The following is an 18,683-nucleotide window of genomic DNA, read 5'->3' on the forward strand; positions in this document are numbered from 1 at the left end:
AATAGGTGATTTTTGAATCTCAATGAAAGGCTGACATTTTTAAATAGAAAAGGGGTGGATATTCCTTCTTTTAACAGAGGTGAAAGAATCTTTTAAAACAGGAGCTGGCAAATTGCAGACAGTTGGGCCAGATATGGCCTGCAGCCCATTTTTGTATGGCTTGTGAGCTAAACATGGTTATTACATTTTTAAAGAGTTACACACACATGTGCACGTGCACACACACAAACACACACACAAGGATCATGTTCGGCCTGTAAAACCTAAAATATTTAATATCTGGTCTTTTATAGAAAATGTTTAATGACTCCTGTTTTAAACTAGCTGTAATAAAATGATAATTTAAAATACTTTCTATGTTATAGGTACATGGGATTTTACATGGTTTAACTCACTGAAATCTCATAGGATCTTTAAGTGTATCGAGAGTTGAAATATTGTCCCCACTTTGGAGATGAGAAAACTGAGGTATAAAAGGTTAATATCACATATCTTGTAAGGGCCAGAGATAATATTACACAAAGGCAGCTGGGGGCTAGAGCTTGTATTTATAACCATTATACTTCCTCTGAGTGGGATTTGACATTCGTTGTTTATTATATGTTTACTTTTTGCTTTGAGGGGTGTGCATGTGTGTGTGTGCACATGGGTATCCCACTCCTGATACCACTCTGCAGTTAGTCAAGATAGAATGGTGTTGTAATTGGAAGAACATTGTTCACACACAAGGCACAGTATACAAGTTCCTTTAAGTATATAAAAGGCATAGCTACTGCACACAAACTGACTATACGGTGCAGCAAACACAGCAATGCTATCGGTTGGTTGAGACGATCCTCTTGCTCTTAAATCCCTGTGAAGTTGCCCGACTACTGATAATACTACTTGATCTGGGTGATGACTCTTCAGGGCACTAAGCTTGACATACAGTGGTTTTATACCTTCTTGGTCCCTTATGCCTGCTCTCTCAAGAGATTTGTGCTATGTGCCTGTCTGCCCAACATTTGAAATTACTGTAATTGGTAACACTCCCAAAGCATTCCTCAGTGCTATTGCAAGACTAGAGAGATTAAAGATAAATTTGAGGCTTGCTGCCCTACTGGCAGGTTAGGCTTCAGGCCTGCCTGAAGCATAGCTCAGCGATAGCCAGTTTGCCTTTCTTTCTAGTAGCTTTTCTTCTCTTCCTCTTGGTCTCTCTACCTATCAACTCAGGGAGAGGTTTTGATTTCTTATGAGAAGAGCTCCTATCTCTATTGCACCTTTCTCCTGTGCATATCCTGAGTTCTGGATCCCTCAATTATAATTTATTTATTGATTTGATTTTACTTGCCTTTGGTTTTGAAGGTGTGTGTTAAAATCTTTAGCTTGCCATTATATTCTCGTCGCCTTCATAAATTTATTCCTTTTATAGTTTTATAGCATTATTTTAAGAGGACTTTGGGAGGACAGGGGAAGTACGTATGCACTGGCTCCACCATTCTGAACTAGAACTTATCAAAATTTATGTGGCAAGAAAATGCATTTGGGGATATATTGATAGGTTTCCTTCCACTTTATGCTTTATTGCATTTCTTCTCCTATATTTCAGGAACTTCCCCATCAGTCCTGAAATGATAAAAATAAGAGAATCCAAGAAGCAATTTTTGATTTTAAGTTCAAAAATCCATGTTGTAAAACAGAAAAAAATTGGACAGTTATATTATTTTCCCACCTCTAGACTAGACAGGGGATGGTAATGCAATGGGAAAGGAAAGAAAAGGGGGCCATGTGAACTGGGATCAAGAGATCCCCAAACTCTGTCCAAGCCAGAACTTTCTGTGGCTTTTTCCTGGGAGATGTCAGGGACTGGGGCTATTTCTGGATGTCATCCAGTCTCCATTCCAATGAATGGCATACATTGCCTGGATTGAACAGCTGCTAAAAGTCCTCTTTGTTCCTGCTGGTGAGGCTTACCCACTGACAGCAGTCACCAAAGTGCTTGTTTATCTTCCAGAAGGGTTGAAGCCCTGAGATCTTGTGTAGCCTTTAAATGATCCCAGTCAGTGTGAATAGCCTCACTTTCATGGCCTCAGGTGATTTTAAGCCAAAATAGAGAAGAGTGTGAGGCAATGGTGGAGATGGTGTTTATCAGGCAGGGGCCTGACAGGAAATAGTTAATACACTTAAATGAGTAATTTTAGAAGAGTTTAGTGACATTATGAAGGTTTGGACAGGTTTAAGAACATCAGCAAAGGTAGCACAATATCCCGCAGCTACCAGCTACAGCACGTTTACCTTCCTAAGACCTGAAGGGTCAATGGGAGAAAGTGGCTCCCAGAACCTAGAGAGGGTCTCTGCTTAAAGCGGGTTTAAAAAAAATTTTTTTTCAAGCCTTTTCAAGCTTATTGGACTAATCCCTTTTTTCATGTAATATCTGTTGCCATCTTGTGGAACTTTGGGAAATGCTGGTATGGATGTACTCTCGCCTAATGAGGTAAACTAAATGATTCCTCTTGACAGTATTCCTAATTTTATGGTTCTATGAAATTTCTAGAATTGGACCTGTCATCCAAAAAGGCCAATTTAAAAAACAGCCTTAGCTAAACTTTCAGTTTCAGGGTTGTTATTCTATGCTTTATAGCTGCTCTTTATTGGAGAGTAAGGAACTGTATCAAAGATTCATTCTTAATGAAGCAATTTTCTAATTTTATATTATCTTTTGCTTTTCATATTTACCTATGGTTTTCTGAAAACTTGTGATTTAGAGGAAAACTTAGAATATATTACTAAATGCTTGGCTGTTGTGGTGCTTCATATATGCCAAGATCTGAAAATATATAATAGTTTCATAAATATCTTTGAATAACAGTACTGTATAGCATTAACAGAGGAAGATAATTTAGCTTTTATTTCACTGGGCATACAAAGCATGTGACTTCATGCAAAATAAATTGTGTTAAGTTCAAGTGAGAATTGAGGGTAAAGGTTTTGGCTCCTTTTGGCTTTTGTGATTAGATTCAAAATAATAATTGGTGGGAAGAGGGGAATCAAAGGCTCTTTCGGCCAAATTCTGCTAGTTATTCTTAATATCTGAATTTTCTGCAGGCAGAGTTGATTTTAAAATCCTTCAATATACCTGTTTTGCTGTCTGTAGTCTTAACAAGAAGTTCTGCCTTTTGTAATTTTTAATTTTGTTTTCTAAATATTAAATTCCTTCCTTGCTCAGGAAGTTCATTTAAGAGGGACAATAGTCTATTACTTCACTGATACTTGTTAAGTAAGTGATATATATTTAATGTGTTGGGCATCTGGAACTCTGAGGAGAGTGGATTTTATTCTTTTCCCATTACTGTAGGAAGTAGAACATTTACTCACCTACCCTACCTAGCCCATGTGACATCTATAGGTCAAAGGGTGGAGGATTACATGGTAGTGATGAGACCAATTTTCTGACACATGGATTGCGTCTTTCATAGAGAGAAATGATCACTGTTTAAGGGTAGGATAGTATAACAGTTATGAGAAATAGTGTAAAGGTAAATATTTAAAAAACAAGCCCTGGTCAGGGAGGAGGTGCTACGAATTTTCATGATGTAACTATTTCCCTCACAACCACCTTCAAGTTACAAACATGACATCATTGAACATGGACTTGGAAAAAGATGTGCAGTCGCCACCATTACATAGGGTTTTGCCGTGCAGATACAGAAAGACATACATAAACTCAAGAGCACTGATAATAGTCAAGTACAGTTAAATAATGAGGAAGTAATATGTTTTGACTACTTATCACCTTTGTTTTCAAATAATTCATTTAATTGTAAATTAACATAATTTGATTTTTACTAATGGCTATGTTTAACAACTAATTCAAATAAGCCCTAAGAGCTTAATAATTGGCTTTTGTGAGCTAGCACCAGGTGTCTTCCATACATCATTGGGTAAGAATAGAAGATTTAAAGTCAGATAGTTTTGAATTTGATTCCTTGCTCTGCCACTTACAAGCTGTGTGGCCATGTGAAATTTGTATTTCTTCCTTAAGTCTTAGTTTCCACAAATGAAACGCTTAAGAGTAAAAATTATAACTACTTTGAATAGTTGTGAGAATTAAATAAAATTATAGCTCCTCCTCTCTTGGAAAGTAAGGGCTCCATGGCTAAAAATTTCACAAAATCCAGAACTGTAATCACAAAGCATTTTTTTTTTCTTTTTTAAGAGAGAAAGCTATTAAGAGGAGTATGCTCAGCTCCACCTAATGATGTAATTTGCATAATTCAATGGAAGATAGGCAGACTTCTTTAAGGATTCAGACTGTACTGTCACTGAGAATGAACATTTTTCCTTGGGTTATGTGTAGCTTTGTTCCAACAGACATTCCTTCTCCACTAAGCGGTAAGATTGCAAAGAAGATCCTACTTCTTAGAGAGTTCACACATGCACTGCAGTGTTTCGTGAGACCTGTAGACTAAAGCTTCTTTTTTGATTTCTCCTTTACAGATTCTGTACAGGAGAAGGAAGATTTCTCCTTTACCAGATGGTAGAAGTGGGTGGAGAGTTAATAGGTGAACCTGGAAAAGGAAGGGGGTGATTTAAGAGACAGGCATAAATCTGAGGGTAGGGAACAAGACTAAAAACTAAAACAAAGGTTAGCAGCAGCTTTATATTGATGAAGTCCCTGAGGTTCAGTAAGTATTGCGCTCTCATTATGGTCTCTTTCACTAAGAGATAATTTCTTTTAATACTGTTTAACCAAAAATGTGTGTGTATTTTTTAATTGTTTCCAATAACTTCACAGAGAATCAAACAGAAAATGAAATAGAAAGAATGTGACTCAGACAGATATTCTGAAAATAAGCTAAAATGATCAAACTACTGTAGATTGTGGCTTATCTATTCCCAAACTAAAAACTTGCATCTATTGTTTTGTTTAAGCCATTTTTAACAAGACAGTCATTACTTACAACGGACGAGTTTCCAGACCAGATGTGTATAATGAGAACCCTTGAAAGTCACAAAGACTCCATAGAGCACAAGAAATCTATATTTACGTACTTGAATTAGAAAAAGTAAATCAATTACAAATGCCTCTACACTAATGTCTTGAATAACAGATAAGAAAGAAAGAACATCCAGTATTATTTTAAAGAGCTTAAGGAAAGTAATTAGGATTATTAAATTTTTAAGTGAAAGACATTTGCCCTTCAGAGTTCACAATAAAGGCTGGCTTCTTTCAAACTGTTCAATTTGATCCATTTTTACGTGAACAGTTGGGATATGTTAAGATTAAAAAAAAGTAAGAGTGACATATCTGAAACAGTTTAAAAAGAATTAACTGTAATAATGGGAAAACATGTAAAAAATGAAATGGTAAACAAAATTGAAGAAAAGGACACCAAATATTAATTCATCTTTCTAGCTTCTAAACTGGATACAAGACACTGATTGATTAGTAATTATTAGGCCTTACTGTTTTAACAACAACAAAAACCTGATGAGTGTTTTCTAACTTTTTTGCTCACTGAAAGCCAACTAGATGTTGTGGCTTTAAAAAAAAAAAAATGAAGTGAGTTCTGGAAAATGGTAACTGCTGAAAAACATTAGCGATAAATTGTATGACAATGCAGCTGTTAGGAAAGGTGGGGACAAAGGGCTGCAAACACTCTTTAAAAACTTTAATAAGTAAGCAGAATATGTGCCATGCCAGCTCATTTCTTTAATCTTGTCAGAGAAAAAGCTGCTGTGACAGTAACTGAAATTGTTGACTACCCTAGTATTTTGCAACAGCTTTGTTTTCAGATTCATCTCATAGATAAGAGTATTTTACATAATAGGGTATTTTAAACACACATGCAACTTAGAGTTTCATGAAAAAATCTCATTGTAGGGATGCCTGGGTGGCTCAGTCGTTTAACCATCTGACTTCAGCTCAGGTCATGATCTTGCGGGTTTGTGAGTTCGAGCCCTGCATTGGGTTCTGTGCTGACAGCCCGGAGCCTGGAGCCTGCTTCAGATTCTGTGTCTCCCTCTCTCTCTGCCCCTTCTCTGTTCACACCTCTCTCTCTCTCTCAAAAATAAATAAGCATTAAAAAATTAAAAAAAAAAATCTCAGGAAGATCATTCTATTACAAAGTTGCTTGAGCCTTATGTGATAGATATGATATCTTAAGGATCTGAAGAATTTTTTTCTAAGAGTTAGAGCATGTAAAAAGTTTGTTGAAAAAGTTGAGGAACTTAATTGTGCCATTTTAACTGCTCTTCTGAAGATATTTTGGAATGTTTCAATGAAACAAATGGGAAATTATAGCTTCCTGATTGGGAACTATATAAAAAGTATCATATTTTATCATCTTTAAGTTTTATTTAAAAATTGAGAGAAAATACAGATACAAGGTAATAGAACCTGACTCAAATGCAGTGAAGTTGAGTGATGACATTAATAGAAATTATTCTGACATTGAGAAGCATATAGTAACAATTTGTCAGGTGGCACCAAAATTCAGTAAGAGGAAGAGATAAAGTTCAAATAAAAGTACTGAATAAGTTCTTTCATTGTTTGATATCCAATTAATGAAGAAGGATAAACTATGTGAACATACTGGGAAAGATGTTTGAGATGAAATACTGGTAATCATGAAAAAGACAGCATTTATAATACTCCATTACATCAACAGTAACTGGGAAATGATCTGTTGATTCAAAGAAAAGTAGAAATGCTTTGAAATCCTACAGCTCATAGGGAAAATAAACTGGATAGAATATTTCCAAATTTTACAATAATCCTAAAAACTTAAATAACATGACCACTTTCATTGACAGTTTTCAAAAGATTCTTTTTCATAGATGAAGCCAAAAGAATTTGTCTAGCATTAAAAACAATGCAATCAGTCATGCTGGAGGAAATCTCCCTATCTCTCCAGAGGAAACACTAATTTAAAATTTTTCATTATACAAAGAAGTGATAAAAAATATGCAGCCAAAAAACATAAATGAAATCCATTACTACAGAGGTGTGTCAGGCAGGTGATCAATGATGTGTGTTAATTTTTATGGACTTTGTGGTATTTGCCAGTCTTTTGAATTTTTTAAATTCATTGTGATTTCTTATTTACAATAAGATTACATACTAAACTTCATGCTTAATAATGTATCTATAATTTTGTATTAGTTTTTTTCAAGAGGGCTCCCCAAGTTATGTAAGTTGGAAGCTTGGAAAACCTGTCTCTGACCTTGCTTGTGTGGCGGTGCTGAGGAAACCAAAGGAACAGGGAAGAGGTGGAAGTTGTTTGCTTTACATGGACCTCTTTGCTGGTGCTGAAGGAGAGGAGAGGCACTGATCCAACTATCCATTGTAGTGATTTGCAGCAACCCTCTGTGCTGAAAGCTTGGCTTCTGGAATCAGATTGGGTTTGTGGCTCTATCACCTAATGTCTATGCAAACTTGAGCAACTCAGCTTTGTCTTTTTCTTCTGCAAATGAGGATAGTAATTTATCTCCTTATTCGGTTGTGAGGATCAAATACACCATGGAGCTCAATATATGTTAAGTAAGTGAAAGACAAACAATACATACAAACACCAGAATGCAGGATAGGTGAAAATTCAGCAAGGTGGAACTCTAGGAGAAACATGAACCAAAGAGAAAGGCATGATAAGAGGGCAGTGAGAAAAGATTTGGAGGAAGAATTGTTCTTAAATGAAGTACCATATTTATGGAATTCTTCATTTCAAACTGAGCTGCAGGACACTGACTTCTCCTACTCTGTTGAAGCCTCTGAGATGAGGATGGGTGGTGAGTATGTAATTTATAAATTTCTGAGTCTGAGTCAAAATAAATTTTGATTATTGAGTTCTTCACAACATAGCTATCCCCTTCATATGAATTCTCTCCTTGGGTGCCAGAATGACCACACAGTTATAATTAACCTCCTTCATCCTCAGAGGAAAGAGAGCCTTTCCTCCATATTCCCTCAGGCATTGGAGAGAACACTGGAAACCAGCCAGCAGTCTGGGGGCTACCCTGGGACCTTTTTAGAAATGGGATATAATTGCTTCAAAATACACGACACTGGGAGCATATAGGGAGGGCACATGATTAGCCCAGTTATGGAGTGAATGTTTGTGTTTCACCATATTCATATGTTGAAATTGGAATCCTCAATGTGATGATATTTGGAAATGGAGCCTTTGGGAAGTAATTAAGTCATGAACGTAGAACCCTCACAATGGGATTGGTGCCCCGTAAGAAGAGACGGGAGAAAGCTTGCTTCCTCTGTCTACTCTTTGCTATGAGAGGGTATAGTGAGAAGGCAGCCATCTGCAAACCAGTAAGTGGCGTTCACTAGATACTTGATCTGATGGCATTCTGGTCTTGGACTTCTCAGCCTCTCAAAACTGTGGGAAATATATTTGTGTTGTTCAAGAACCTGGTCTATGGTATCTTGTTACTGCAGCCTGGACTGACAAAAGTTTCTTTCTTGTCCAGAGCCTATATTAGGAAAGCAGTCCCCCCTACCCCCACCCCCACCCAAGGAGTGACCTGTCCTCAAACTACTCCCACCAACAATAATAACAAAATGACAACTAATACGATCAAGACATAATTATGTGCCAACCCCAGGGTTAACTATTTTAGATTCGTCTTCTGGCTCCACAGATACTGCTCCCTCCTTTTCTCTGGGCAGCCTCCTCTGGCACAGAGTGAGAAAGTGGAAGGTTTATATGCCTTCCTGAGTTTTCCACTTGGACGATTTTCCTCAGCAGCGTATGCTCCTCTCAAAATGCCTACATCTCCTGAGCTGCCATCACCATTTTTGTTGGTGAATTTTTTGAACACTTACTATGTGCCAGGCACTGTTCTAAGTGTTTGAAGCACATGGATGAACAACAACAACAACAACAACACATTGCAAGTAAAGTTTTGATTTGGTATATATTTGGTAGATACTTTCTATGTATTTTTTTTTATCTTTGCCAAATTTATAACCTCCCACATTCACATCTGTTCTGGCTCGGTATTAAATTATACATTCATGTTATTTCTCATATTGCCTTTTAATGGAAACATGTCTAATCAGAATAAATACAGTTATAACTACTAGTAGCTTCTGTGTATAAGACATCAGATTTCATGTATGAATATGCTTTAAATATTTCTTAGATTATATACCCATGTTACACAGACATGACATACTCTTTGGTTCACTGGAGACTTGCTCTATTTAAGGTTCAACTAATGCTACTTGGAAGCATGCAATGATTCTGAATGTTATATTTTGTCTAATGCTCTGTTCTTACCAGTGACCATTACTTTCAGGTTAGTGGACTCTTGCCCTCTAGGCAAAAGTTAAAAAAAAAAAAAAACTGTTGGTTTATACATTGCTCCAGGCTCATCCCAGAGAACTCTGGAAAATTGTAATTTTCTTAATCAGGTTAAAAAAAAAGAAACGTAAGCAGAAATAGCATGGTGATGGTTAATTATAAAACCTATATTGGTATTAAAAATGTCTCCATCAGAGTTTCAGAAAGCAGGGCAAATAACTGAGAGAAAGAAAAACAGGACCATGAAATTAGCCAAGTGGACGTAACTTTGCAGTTGAGATAATCCTGCTAAGTTCCTTATATTGTGGCTGTACTCGGTATAACAAATAATTAGGATCTCACATGTGAAAATCTTTGCAGACTCTTGGAATCCACAGGGGACATGGGCTGCAGAGCTATAGATCAGGGAAATGTGTACACATGTCTTGTCTTGAACTCAGCAAAAGATTTGATAAAGTGCTTCCAGATTGTTGTCACTAAGCTGGAAAGCTGGAAAAATGTGAGTGGAATGGGGCGTAGTTAAGTGACTGCACAACCACACTCGCATAGACTATGTGACTATGGATGTTCAGTAAGTGTCTGTGGAGCTAAATTGAAATGAACTGATCTGTGCTCATCTGTGTGGAGCGCCACAGCGATGTATGCTGCATCACGCTAACCCCCGTTCTGTTCCAGGTGTTGATCGCGGATGCGTGAGGGCTTCAGGGGCCACCTTGTAGACCACCTGTCTTCAGTCATGTTGTTTTATCAAGGGCTTCTTAAATAGTTTCTGATAATTGAAAAAGCATTGGCATTGGACACAGAACTGTGTTTGATTATTTGTGCCCATTAATGACTAGTTTATAAATTGGGGCAAATTACTTAACCTATCTGTATTAGTTTTCCATTGCTGCATAACAGATGACCACAAACTTAGTGGCTTCCAACAACACATATTTATTATCACTTAGTTTTTGTGGGTCAGGAATGTGGGCATGGCATAGTTGATCCCCGGGTTGGGTGCCTCATAAGGCTGTAATAAAGGATTCAGCAAGAGCTGGGTTCTTATCAGATGCTTACCTGGAGAAGGGTTCATTGCCATGCTCCCTCAGGTTGTCATAAACTGTGTACAAATTATTTGTATCTATTTGTAGAAAGGGGCTCGGTATAAACCTCATAATTATAAGTGGGTGTTTTACCTACATGAATATTTGATATGACATTCAGAAGTCCTGTGGGATGTGGGTCAGTACTACATTACACAAGATTGTCCTGTGCATTTTTTGTCTCCACTCAATGAACAACAACAACAACAAAACTTTGCAAGTGAAGTTAAATACCATTAAATACCATTAATTACCATTAGTGTCGCCTGTGCATTATGATAACCAGAAACACTCCACAATTTTGAAAACACCTCTTGTGGGTGATACTGCCCTCTTGCAAGTCACTGGGTGAGAGGTTTGAAATATCATTTCTAACAAAAAAATGTGAATTTTGTGACAGAGATACATATAAACACATTCACTAATTTAACAAATTCTTATTGAGTACCTCCATGTGGAAGGCACTCTTCTAGATGTTGTCTTATTCATGCAGGGAACAAGACAGCATCTTTCCTTCTCTCATGGAACTAATGTAAAACAATAGAAGGGATCTTGAGAATGGGTATTGATCACTTTTCAAGTTTTATATTCTTGAAAATATAGAACTTATCAGTTATCTGAACTGTTTCTTTTTTTAATTTTTAAATTAAAAAAATTTTTTTTTGAGAGAGAGAAAGCACACACGGGTGGAGAGGGGCAGGGAGGGAGGAAGGGAGAGAGACAGAGAGAGAGAGAGAGAGAGAGAGAGAGAGAGAGAGAGAGAATCTTAAGCAGGCTCCAAACTCAATGCAGAGCCCAATGTGGGGCCAACCCCATGACACTGGGATCATGACCTGAGCTGAAATCAGGAGTTGGATGTTCAACCAGCTGAGTCACCCAGGCGCCCCTGAACTCTCTATTCTTTTACTCCTTGTTCAAAGTTCAATTAAGTTTATCAAACAATGTTCTATGCAGAACTGTTATGCCTACTATACGATATATTTCTTCAAAATATAGCCACACACTTCCTTTCCATGATTTTTTTCCTGTCTTTTGCCACATGAATTTTCTTTTCCAATCACTTGAACCACTGACTAGTCTGTGAACCACTCTTCAACTCTTCCACTTCTGTGGCTCCCTTTACACTATTATCATGGTCTGGAATGCTCTGTACTGTCTTCACATTTTCATCTGTCAAAATTGTATTCTTTTTTAGAGACCTTCCATGAAGTCTTTTTGATTCACCAAAACAAAGGTGATGGATAATGTATCCCACTTTTAAGTTACTATATTACCACTTTTAACAAGCCTTTGTTCTCTTGGGCTTGGATAGGGCCAGAGACATAGCAGGAAGCGAATGCATATTTGCTTAAATAAAGGAAAGAAGAAAGAAAAGAAAAGAAAAGAAAAGAAAAGAAAGGAAAGGAAAGGAAAGGAAAGGAAAGGAAAGGAAAGGAAAGGAAAGGAAAAAAAAAAGAAAAGAAAAGAAAAAAGAAAAGAGAAAAGAAAAGAAAAAAGAAAAGAAAATTCTGACTTGTATGGTTATTTGTACATTTGACTAATCAAATGTAATCCAACTTCATCCCATTTTTAAGCACTTTGAAGATAGGCTCTCTTAGTTTTTAGTTTCCCTCAGAGCCAACTACAGTGTTGTATACTTATAGTTTATTCATTTTTCAGGAAACAACTGAATGCCTATAGCCTCCTAGAAAGTGTATAGGTGCTGGGGTTGAGCGCCTTGGTTCTGGAATTAGAGAAGCTGGGTTTAAGTGCTACACCTTCCACTTATTGACTGACATTAGGTAAGTTCCCGAGAATCTAAAGCTTTTTACTTCCTCATCTGTAAAATAATAACAGTGGTGACTGTGGTGGTGATGATGATGTTGATGATGACGGCTGATGTACTGTGTACTGGGCACTCTATCAGGAATTAGCATCAAAAACTAACACCTGGCATCAGACTGATCAGGGTTCACATCCCAGCTCCATTGCTTACTATTTGGGTGACCCTAAACAAATTAATTACTATCACTAAGCCTGAGTTTCTTCAATTGTCACTTGATTAAATGGAGATAAACATGCTAGTGCCTTCCATTGTTCGCAGAATAAAATTCAAATTTAAAAAAATGGCCTAAAGCCCAGACCTGCATGATCTTACTCCTATCTACCCATATAAACTCATTCTAACCTCTCATTTGCTTACTTTACAGTGGTCTGTTCTCTATTTTTCAAAAAATCCAAGCACCTTTCCACTTGAGTCCTTTGCGGTGCCATACGGCAGGCACATTGCCATGTTTATTCAAATTCACCTCTTCACAAAAGTCTTTACTGCCCACCTTATCTAAAGTAACCCTCTGTTCTGCATCTCCCTCATCATGTACTCATTCTCTCTGACTTATTTGTCAAAAACAATACATTATTTGTTATAATTACCTTATTAGCTTTTTTGGGGGGAGGGGTCCCATTGTTTGCTTGTTTATAGCTGATTTCCTCTACCAGAAAATAAGCTTCATCAAGGTGGGCCAGAGTGTGTGTTGTTTGCTAATCTAGTTCTAGTGGCTGGCACAGTACTCAACCCAATTGGGTGCTCCGAAAATAGAACTGTATGAATAAGTGAAAAAATAAGTACTTCATAGGTTGTTAAGAAGGTTAAATGTGTAGTACCTGGCAGAAAATAAGTGATGAATTGGTATTGGTAGCATTATTGTTACCAAAGATATTGATATACAGATGGGCTTTTGTAAAGATTGCAAGCTAGATAAGAAGACATAGGTGAATAATAAGCCAAGTATTATAGACCAAGTACTGCACGAATGGGGCTTTTTGTGATATAGACACATGCAGATATGCTCAGGAAATATTTGCTGAACTGTTGCTTTAATGTGAATGTTCTTAAAGAGCACGGCCCAAGAATAAGTGCAGCATGAGAATAGAGGGTGGAGTGAATACCAATCCTTCTAGTTAAACATTTTGTAACTTTGGAGGTAACAGCCACCTATCCAAGGTAGAGTGATCCAGTATAGGCAAGGGCTGTGTTTTCTATGTGTTGACTTTATCAACTGCTCCGTTCTAGTTACTTAATATTTATCATATCCTGGTGTAGATTATGTTTATACTTTCACGACCTTTTCACTCCTCCTGCTGGCTATCGAACAGGTATTTATGAGGATTTATTTATGCCCATAATCTCCCCAAGGCATCTCTAACACTGCACATTAAATTCATTCAGGTGAAGTCATGTCCCTGCTATACGACTATAGCTTCAAGAAGTCCTCCAGCTTCCCCTTCTAACCTGTTTGCTGCTCCTAATTTTCTCCTATGTAGACATTTTGGGACTGCTACCTCCCTCTTTACTCTGCTTATGCCCTAAAATCACTCTCCCCAATTCTATAGATTATACATTTATCTTCAGAGAATGTTCTATATCTGCATAACTTCTCCCCTCATCAGCTGTTAGTAATTACAAGTTTATTCTTAGGAAACACATTTCCTCCCATTAGAAATTCTTCAGAGCACAGTTGTGGAGATAAGACTGACCTCTCCAATTTTATGATTAGAACCACAATGTTTCCATGTTGATAAATTATAGATAAAGCAAGGCAGTTTCTTTTCCCACCAGGATTTCTGCTAGGGAATACTAAAACTGCCAAACAGTAAGAGACAGACAACACGATCGTTTTTTCTTGGTTGATTTTTCACATCAGGGATATGCACTAGCAGAAGTTGAAATAAGAGCATTAATTTTATTTTAAATTAAGGAAATACAAAAAGCAAGATCTTAGTGTTATGTAGAAAAGATATCATTGTTAAGGATGGCTCTGATGGGTCATCTCTGAGTAATTTCAGTTTGTTGATTTTGTAGACACACAAATTCAAAGATCAGATAACGCCCATCAAGTTTGATGAGACACTAATGACAGTTACCCTTCCGGCAATACTATCACTGAACTTATTAAGAGTAGCAAAGAGTCTGTCACTGAGCCTCTCTGAGGGCAGAGCAGACCCCTGGTAGGAAAACAGGGAGAGAAGGGACTGTGACTGGGTAGATGGATAATGATTACAGTTGACTAACTTTTAGAAGGAACAAGATCAACAACAACACTTTGCCTCTTCAGATTATAAGGCAATAGATTTCCTGTGAGTAATATTTGCAGAGAATCTCTCTGCCCTAGAACTATAAAAAGAAGCTTAAAACAAAATCCCACAAATATTAATGTGTGCTGCTAGAAGATATTTCAGGGTGGTAGTGGTCATTGTTATAAACAACAACAATAATAATAATTACAACAGTGTATGGGACAGAGAACATATATATAATAGCAACATAAAAATAGACAATGTCAGAGAAAGTAAAGAGCTAATGATGATAGCTAAGAATTATTCAGCACCTAATGAATGTTTTTATGCTTATTGTATCTATTCATACAATAAACTAAGAAGATAATAAGCAAATAGCACAGTTGAAGTTTGAAACAAGAGCAGTTTGGTTTAAGGGCCTGTGTTCTTAACTTCTGTACTATATCATTCTGTTCCATTCTATATTACATAATATAACATGACATAACATAACATAACATAACATAACATAACATAACATAACAACGACATAACAACACAACATAACATAACGTGGCTTCTCTTGCACCTTGTATTGTAGTTGTCTGTGGTCCTATTCATATGTGTATTTTTACCAGTAAACTCCATAAAAATGAGGACTGGGTCTGTGTAGTTTACCAGAGTTCCCAGAAGCTAGCTAAGTACATAAGTGCCAAAAAATATTTATTGAATGACCAGTGTCAACCAGCAAAACTGGGACAAATTAGGCACTTTTAGACTTAAATACTGAAGGAGGAAATGCATCTTTACTTTGAGAAACTCAAATCCCCCTCATTTTCTACTATTGTGTGCCATAACATTAGAAAGTAAGATTAACAAGGACATTGCCAACGGCAGGCAGAAGGCGGTGGACTCAGATGAGAAAAAACAGCGAAGAGTTTTCTCAAAGGCTTTTACTATGTGCCCATCAATTTCTGAAAAGGCTTGGGATATAGCTCTGCATGACAGAAGTTAAATTTAGGGGAAGGCTCCTTAAATCCTGAAAATGTGTTCCATTTTAATTACAATTTTATTTATAAGAGTATAATCAACTACACAGAGACATGAAGTAAAAATTCTTCTTGGATCTTAGTCCCCCATACTCTTCTGCTAAAGAAAAAGTTGTTCAGTCTAGATTAGAACAACAAACTTATGTTATTTATAGGCTTTCTGTCTAGGACACCACTGGAAGAAGCACATTATCACCCAAACATTCCAAAATCTCACCAATCTATAGGTATGAATGAGGTCAATTATATCAATACTTAGGCTTTTCCTTTCTAAGCTGATGTAGGAGTGTCAGTGCCTTTCAAAGTTCCACCATCACACAAATATTTTTGGAAATCCAAAAGAGTTTTTTATATAATTTTATAAATTAGTATATGTGTCTATTATGCCATTTCATTTTCATTTCTACTATAGTCACAAAGGGCCCTGCTGATTCATTCCAGTTCTGATGCTCTGAATCTTCATGGCACTATTAAATTTAGCAGTCTCCTATGAAGGCAAAATATTCATATACAAGGTTATTAGGGTTTGGTTCTGAAATGTTAAGCTACTTAGGGAGAGATCCCCTCTCTTTTCACACTGATGATTCTTTATCTCCTTGGAGTGTATATAGCCACTGGGGCAGCCAGATTAGGGTGAAATTTTATTATCTGCCACCTCATCGAATCCTCAAACCCTGTTGTGAAATTGCCATTCTAGATTCCTTTTTCCCTTGGTATGAATTCTTTCTCAGGGGCTTTGCCATATTTCTGTGCCATCTGGCACATTACTTTCTCCCTCTCCCAAAAAAAAATATGTCTGTGTATATAAATCTGAATTACTCTCACCATGTTGTGAATCAACCCCCATGTAAATCAGTGAATACAAATAATGTGTAGGATGCCATCTAACTCCATATGACAGTTATGTCTGACTGTGAGCCTTGGCTCAGCTGTGACCTCATCATGTAAGATACTGTAATAAATTTTGTTCGTAAGTCCCAAGATATGTCTATCAATAGCAAGAACTTCCCTAGAGATCATATTCACTTATTCATTGCAATCCTCTTTTTTTTTTTTTTTTTGAAGAGAAAAGTATTTGGGGACTGTATTAGTCATGGTTCTTTTTATATATATATGTATATATATATATATATTTATATATATATATACATATATATGTATGTGTATATATATACATATATAATATATGTAAATATATAAATATATATACAAATATATATATACAATATATATACATATACATATATTTTATATATATATGTGTGTGTGTATATATATATATAATATATATATATGTATATATATATATATATATATATATATAATAAGAAATTGGCTCATGCAGTATGAAGGCTGAGAAGTCCCAAGATATGCAGTTGGCAAACTGGAGACTCAGGAGAGCCAATGGTGCACTTCTAGTCCAAATGCCAGCAGATTTGAGGCCCAGAAAGAGCCAATGTTTCAATTTGAGTTTGGAGGCAGGAAAAAACAGATATTACAGCTTGAAGACAGTCAGTCAGGAGGAGTTTCTTCCTACTCAAAGGAAGGTCAGCCTTTTTGTTATATTCAACTCTTCAACTAATTAGGTCAGGCTCACCTCTTTTAGGGAGAGCAATCTGTTTTATTCAGTATACAGATTCAAATGTATATCTCATCTAAAAACACTCTCACAGGCACACTCAAAATAATGTTTGACCAAGTATCTGGGAACCCATGGCCCAGTCAAGTTGATAAATATAGTGAACCATCACAGGGATCTTATTCTGATTCCATCTTCATAAGATGTGTTTACCTACTAAATTGCTCTAGGCCTAGATAGAAGGTAATCAAGTCCCCAAAAAAGCTAGGAAAATGGAATCTTAGGCTTTGGAAAAAGTGTAGAATGGAGCTATAGCATAGAATCTCTTATATATAATTATCAAAAAACTCAGCTAAAAAACAGTCTCTACCAACTACCAACAAGAAAAGGGAAATAGTATAATACCAAACATTTCAGAAAGGCAGCAGCTATAGAAGGAAACAGAATATTCTGGAGTGGAACAGTCCTGTCCCCATCACCAAGAAGACATTTGGGAATGTTAACAGAATTCTGAGAATTCTCATTAGTTCTTCTAAATCTAGAGAGAATAAAATTAGGAGTATATACTTATGTTTTTCTTTCTCAAACTGGTTGACAGTATGAAACCATAGAAATGAACAAGTGCTGATTTTCTCTGAAAGAAGTTGCATTTTTTTAGGTCAAAATTAGGTTACAAATGACAGAAAACTGAACATAGTACCTAATTAAGATATACATGCAGTTCCTTCTTACATAAATGTCTGAGTAGGTGACCCTGGGCTGGGTTATGCTGCTGTCAACTCTGGGCAACCGGAGGCTTCTTTTGTGATCCACTACATGTTGTTTTTGACCATGTAAAAGAAGATGACACTCACATTCCAAGCAGTGGGATGGAGAAAAGTACAAGCATGCTGTCTCTTATGGAAGATCCCTGAAAGCTTTTACACACTTTACTTGCATCCTATCAACCAGAAATTGGTGACTACACTCAACTGCAAGGGAGATACAAATATGTAGTTTTTATTCTGATAAGCAGTGAGCACACCTTATGAGTAGGAGTTCTATTATGAAAAACTGAATGGATATTGGAGAGAAGCAATCCTGATTTTAAGGACCAACTTGAAGTCTGAGATTATCCCCTTGGGAGTGGCATATTTTCACACAATTAGAGGAATTTAGCTCCATTATAGGGCATTTAACAAATTCAAAAAGAATAGAAACCCTGGATTATAGAAGAGACTGCCGATTAGTTTATGCCAATTTTGATCTCTTTACCTTACCCTTTCTGCCATGTTGTCAGGTCCAGAAAATGTGCATGGAACATAAACACTATAACACCTCAAAGAGTAAACAAACTGATGTTAAAAAAGGGAATCAGAAATTTATTTATACTATAGAAAAGAAAAGAAAATTAGAGAATTGGGATAAAACTGCTCAAGGATGAATAAATGGAAAAAAGTGGCTTGGCACACCTATCTAAGTAAGCGACCTTTAAAAACTTTTTTTTTTAATTTACAATGCAAAAGACAAAACCCAGCTTTGAAGAAACAAATACCTAAGGAACAGATGAAATTCTGAAATCACAAGAGATTTATGCTATGAGAAAATTTAAGAACATAACTAAATAAAACAAGAAATTAAAGAGGAGAAGACAGAACAG

The 18,683-nt window shown here is 36.5% G+C and overlaps 1 long non-coding RNA gene across 3 annotated transcripts in view; it reads left to right on the forward strand.

Annotated features, from left to right (window-relative positions):
- Window positions 1–2,854: 2,854 nt before the first annotated feature.
- LOC109502391 overlaps window positions 2,855–18,683 on the forward strand; it is a 72,198-nt gene continuing 56,369 nt past the window's right edge. The window contains exons 1-2 of one of the 3 annotated variants that reach the window (XR_006584391.1): window positions 2,855–4,664; window positions 12,041–12,162. This is a non-coding gene — a long non-coding RNA (uncharacterized LOC109502391). The remainder of the gene's footprint in view (window positions 4,665–12,040; window positions 12,163–18,683) is intronic. The other 2 variants (XR_006584390.1, XR_002160962.2) reach the window with 2 other exon arrangements.

This window comes from Felis catus, chromosome C1, assembly GCF_018350175.1.
Source record: "Felis catus isolate Fca126 chromosome C1, F.catus_Fca126_mat1.0, whole genome shotgun sequence".
Classification (NCBI taxonomy): domain Eukaryota; kingdom Metazoa; phylum Chordata; class Mammalia; order Carnivora; family Felidae; genus Felis; species Felis catus.